This window comes from Mus pahari, unplaced genomic scaffold, assembly GCF_900095145.1.
Source record: "Mus pahari unplaced genomic scaffold, PAHARI_EIJ_v1.1 scaffold_6700_1, whole genome shotgun sequence".
Taxonomy (NCBI): Eukaryota; Metazoa; Chordata; class Mammalia; order Rodentia; family Muridae; genus Mus; species Mus pahari.
In genome coordinates this window covers 40176-46211 of record NW_018393742.1, presented here as the reverse complement: position 1 = coordinate 46211, position 6036 = coordinate 40176, and positions in this window count along the sequence as shown.

Sequence of the window (6036 nt, the reverse complement as noted above, 5' to 3'; positions counted from 1 at the left end):
TGAGCTCAGAACAATATTGGATTGTTGTGTCTAGTACCGACATAGAGCATGACAGGAAATAAACTGTCAGGAAATAGTAAATGTATAAAGGAGGAAGGAAGAAGAAGAGGAACGAATAAAGGGCACATGGGTGAGGTAGACCAGGGTGAAGGAAGAAGAACAGGCAATGAGAGGCGGGACCGCAGGTCTATGGTGACATGTACACAGTTGAAAGGGATGGTCTGGCTACTTCTGATCATCAGCTTTATGTGATTCCTGCATACCACTAGGAAGTCCAAGACTAGTGACCAACTTACCACTCATGGGTCCAACTAGGTGTCAATGAATGGCCGCTTCTTTCTCTTGTGGAAGAGACTAACCAGGAAAACCCCTAAACAACTGCATCCAGAGATGATCACAATACAGAAAATATCCAAGGTTTTTGACAGTTCAGCCAGCTGAGTCTCCAAGCAGGCGAGGCTTGTCTTCTGAGGGTGGTGAACCTGCAAAACAAACTGAGTCTCAGACTTGCCAACCTTTTCCCTGTGGTACAAGCTGTGGTGATTTTATGATCTTGCTTCCTCTCTTAGCCTTCCCAGGAGAGTTGGGAAAGGGCCATTTCTGTTCCCAGTAGTGATTCCCTGAATGCTCTCAACAAGCACACTCTTTGGAAGAGACTCTTGGGGGACAGAGCAGCAGAAAACATCAGGCAAATGGAGAAATGATGACCTTCATTTTAGACCTAACGGGGGAAGATGCACAGCTCAGGGCAAAGGAGGTGAATGAGTCAAGGCCTGATATGTTCAGTCACTGCCCAGACCCTCCCTGACTCACAGTGACACTATGTTTAGTGTCATTTCTATTCCTTCCTCACTGTGTCTCCAGGCCCTGAGCCAGGATGGCCACATGGGCATTTAGTAGTCCTCCATGTCAAGTCATCAGTGGTGGTCAGCAGTGCCAGTCCCCTAACAGCTGAGTGAGGGATCTCACCCAGGGAATTTTAGCCCTTAAGAACATAATGATACTTGGTTTCCAGATATATATTGTTCTAGAATATTCTTATTTAAACTCACTGTAACTCTGACTCTCTCTTCTGTAAACTGCCAACAGTTACCTCTTCCTGTCTGGGGCTGCTGGGAGAATTAAGTGTGCTTGTGCTGAGCACTTGGAACTATTAATCCTGAGATTCATATGTGAGAAATACATATCATAAAGTAGAGCCCAACTTGAAGGAAACTTTAATTAAAAACTGGCCATGTCAAAAGAACTCTTGCCTGAACCACCTCTGGGTTTGTAGGATATGACCCCATAGTCACATTTTGCAGGGGCTTACAAATGTGAATCTCGAAAAACAAACAAACAAACAAACAAAAAACTACAAAAAACCCTGAAACTCACATCTCATTTCATTTATCATTAAGTCCAATCAAGGTAAGTAGATATCTTGATTTATTTCCTGCCTCCATACCTCCCATCCACATGTGATCAGGCACATCCAGTGTACAGGTGACAAACACATTTGTTTTGAGAGAAAAAAACCCCACACACTCTGGCTTGTTACTTCCCAAGAAATACAACTTCCAGCATCCCAGGACATTACATTGCCTCTGGGCAGGTGGAGTTTATAGGGTGTCTCTGGCTCTTACATTCCCCCCTTGAATTGCATCCTGAGTTAAATGCTTGCCTCTGTCATGGATACCTATTTATGTTAGCAACTAAGAATCATCAGATATTTTGCTAGCATACAGGAAGAGAAGGATCAAGGTCCTTGTGATGGCTCATAATAGGAGGAACCTGGTAATGAGAATGGAGGCCAGTGATTTCTTTCATTGTAGGTTTCCCTTTCATAATATTTTTAATAAGTCATATTATAACCCTGAATGGTTTGTATACAAATGATAATTTTCTCTTAAGACATACAATGCGTTTTTTAAAATCTTTTTTCCAGTTCAGTCATTGTTCCCCTCCTGGTCCCCCCTCTGACTGTTCCTCATCCCATATATAATACCTGTTTATTCTGCATAAAGCAGACCAAGTGCCCTATCACACTATACAGCTGTTTCAGTCAAGGAATCTGCCTGTTGAGAAATCTGGGTCACTTTCCTCCTATGCAATTTCCCCCCTGTGCTAAGTAGTCTCCCTTTGCCTTAGCATTTGAACTCTTTGTGGTACAAAGGATTATGTATTCTGTTTTGTAGCTACTTCCAGGTGAATCTACCCCATCACTCTCCGGGCTCAGGAAGGCTGAAAGGCTAGTCAAATGCTGGGCAATGGGGCATTCACCAGAAGCATCAGGTTAGCTGACTCAGCTGAAGGAACAAGGAGCAATCATATTGGCTGGTCTGAATCACATCAGCATCCAGCAATTGACTCTCATGACAGTTGGCGACTTTGGCTCAACTCCAATTAACCAAAAATATCCAATGAGCCATGGGTCATCTCCCTTTGTCCTGGATTGAGTGCAGAGGGTACATAGACCTAATAAGATCCTCCATGTTCGCATATTAACAGATGACAGAACCAGAAACCAGGCAGAAAGTATGTCATAGGAAGATAAATACTCATCTATTAAACTTAGCAACCTACACCCACACCCCAAGAAAGGCTTGCTACCAACTTTCTTGAGCCTGGCCTTTCACAGGGTGGTCAGAAGGAATGAAGGTGTGCTCCAGAGTCTTGGGTTAGTATTCCAAGGTGCCCACCCCAGAGTGGCCTGGCTTTTAGAAGGTTCTGGAATGAAGGATGCAGTGGATGGCCCATCTAACACTATGACTTCAAAGGATAATTCTGAGAGAATACCCAGTCCCACAGTTTTGATCCAAAACTGAAGCAAGCTTTAATTAAAAAGTGACCAGGTAAATAGGACTCTGGTGAGGTTCAACTCTGGGTGCCCAGGAAATAGCCCCAGTCACATTTTGCAGGGCTTTAAAAAGGCAAAACTCGCAATTTCATTGCATTTTCCAACAGGCCCAATCAGGAGCAAACATACTTCCTGACCTATTTCCTGCCCACATACCTCCTGCCTACATGTGATCAAGCACATCTTGTGAAGATGGGTCAAACAAACTTCCTTAGGGGAGTAAAAATCATGTGGCTTGTTATTTTCTAAGAACTACAACTCCCAGCTTTCAAGAAGTTCCCTTGTCCTTGGCTGGGTGGGTGGGACTTACTGAGAAACTGGGTCTCACAGTATAAGAGCTGGCTAACTCTCAGTGATCTTGACTGCTCATCCCTGGTATCTGCCTGTGCCTTGGCTTTCTAAATGTTCCAGTGTTAAGATTGGACTCAGAGGTCTTGCCTGGCTTACTGTAGGCCACCAGGACAATTGATATCATTTAGAAATACCTTGAGTTTGTTCCTGAAGCACAGTAAATATTAAAAGTTAATTAAAACTACAATCAATGGTATTGTGTTGGGATCAACATTTTATGGCTATGAGTACAGCTCAGATACATAGATAGGACCTGGCTCAACAGTAAATTCAAAGCCTAAAGCTTGATTCATAGCTAAGTGAAAACTTAAGGGTGTTTTGAAAGTCAGTTGTGTCAGTTGGTGTTTTGCTGGGGCAAACATATCAAAGAGTATTTTTCTGAAGTGGACACAAGTGAGAAGATGTTTTGCTAGAGCAGATACATGAAGAAATGTTTCACTAAATCAGACCCAGGTAGAAATACGTTTCATTAAGGCAGAATCATGAAAAGAGCTTTTCACTGAAACAGACACAGGTAAAAAGCTGTTTTGCTAAACAAACACATAAAAGATTTTGCAGTAACAACATTCATGATTTGGTTCACCTTACATATATTATTGAACTCCATTTGTTGTGACTAGATAGAGAGAAACACACCAAAATCCTTCTGGTGGTGTTCCGTCAGCTTCTTGCCACTTCTGCGGACTTGGGTTAATTGACAGAATCATGTCGACTGATACAGACGACAGATCCACTTTTGCTAAGACAGACCCGCCTGCTAAGATAAGACTTGTGGAGAGACAAGACCCATAAAAGACACCTGCTGGTTAGAGAGAGGATAAATAGGACTCAACAGAAGGTGGCAGAGGCTGGTCTGGCTGGCATAACTAGCTTTACAAAGCTTCCTAGTATTGAGGCACAGCCACAACCTTTTCCTGAAGTCCCTAGAGATCCTGAGTACTCCTCATGCAAATTCAGTTAAGGCCTAGCTGTTCCTGCTAGGTCATGCCACATATGCTGTTGCCCAGAAACTTCTACCCTAGACTACTGATATATCTGTAAGGTGTTTGCAAATCTATAAAACTGCTGCTGCTGATTCTTATAAACTACTGATTTCCTAATAATGCAAACAGGATTTGCTCCAAAAAACAATTTCTAAGCTTGTCCACTTTCCCCCGTATCCTGTTAACATTTATTTTCTCCTATCTCAGGTGGGTGGTAAACTAAAAGAAAAGTCAAAATATTTTTAAAAACATTATGAAAAATAGGTCTTAAAAAATCCAAAATCTACAGAGAGCATTGAAAACATCAAAATAGTAAAAGCAATGAATGTTCAAGTCTCTTCAAATCCTGAGGATATGACCACATTTGACTGCAGTCTGTTCTAAGGCTCCCTACTCCACAGATTGATTTGGTGAATGTCTAGAGCAATACACAAGCTCAGACCCTGTTTGGTGATGTATGATGCTACCAGGACATTGACACTGATGAGTGTTTTTATACCACAAACAATACAAACCAGAAGCCACTCATCCCCCTGCCCTGGCCCCTGTAGTGCCTTTGCTAAGCACCTGACCCAAGGCACAGACCCTAGCTCTTTTCACTCATGATGCTGACCTGCACAGCAGCTTGAAAGAAGCAGTCACACCTGAATAGAGACCAATCAGCCTTGGGAGTGGGAGTGGAGGGTTAAAAGACCTGTGGTTCTTGGAGACAGTGATTTGCCTCAAGACAGAATCCATCTAGTGTCACATATAGAATACAACATTGGCCACTCTTTTTCTTCAAATGGCAGAAACACTTAAAGAATGTCTAGCACAGCCATGACTCTCCGTTTCCTAGGTAAATAACTAGTGACCAAAAAGTTGATAAGGACATGGAAAGGTCATATAGCTAGTTAGGGGTGGAAACAACAGAGAACCTTGCCTCTGGCCTCTTGGGCTGAAACTGAATATCCAGTGTCTATCATGCTCTTGGTCATGTAAGTTTAAGCTAATGAATATTCTCTACCCAAGTCTTCTGCTGGTAAGAATTGATTATGCCTCTTGGTGAGCATGGGGCCATCTCAAGAGTTGGAATCAAGGACTAGTTAGATTCTAGAGTCTCATTATGATCTGGATATGCCCATGAGGATTGAAGAAAATGGTGTTTTGAGAAGAAGCTGGCAGCTTCCCCAACCCTAGCACCAGAAACTTTGTTATCAGCCCCCAGCTGAAGAAGCCTCATTGAGGGACCATGTAGGAATTGGGTCTTTTTGGTAAGATGAGAGCATCAAAAGATTTTGTGAGTTTGCATCTGGAAAGGGAGGGTGGGGGAATAGGTATAATTATAGAGATTCTAAACTCTAGCCCTGAAATGGCTCCTGGGGCCATCCCATAGAGTCACAGCCTCCTAAGCATGCTCACAAGTGTTTTCTCACCAAGTCCCATAGCAGGCCTAGCAGAGACCTTAGGGCCTCTGTTTCATGCCCTTATGAAAAGGATGACAACAACACTGAACAATAGTCTCGAGACAAGGATTAAGTATTGCTGATGCTGGTTTTGATCATTTAGGTCCCCTACAGGTCACAAAAAATGATTTCAAAGTCAGTACCTCCAGCTTCCTGTTCTTTTTTTTTTTTTAATATGTTTTATTAGATATTTTCTTTATTTACATTTCAAACGTTATCCCATTTTCTAGTTTCCCCTCTGAAAAATCCCCTATCTGCTCCCCTCCCCTTGCTCCCCAACCCACCCACTCCCATTTCCAGTCCAGGCATTCCCCTATACTGGAGCATAGAACCTTCATAGGACCTAGGTCCTCTCCTCCCATTGATGACCAATTAGGCCATCCTCTGCTACATATACAGCTAGAGCCACAAAAATCCA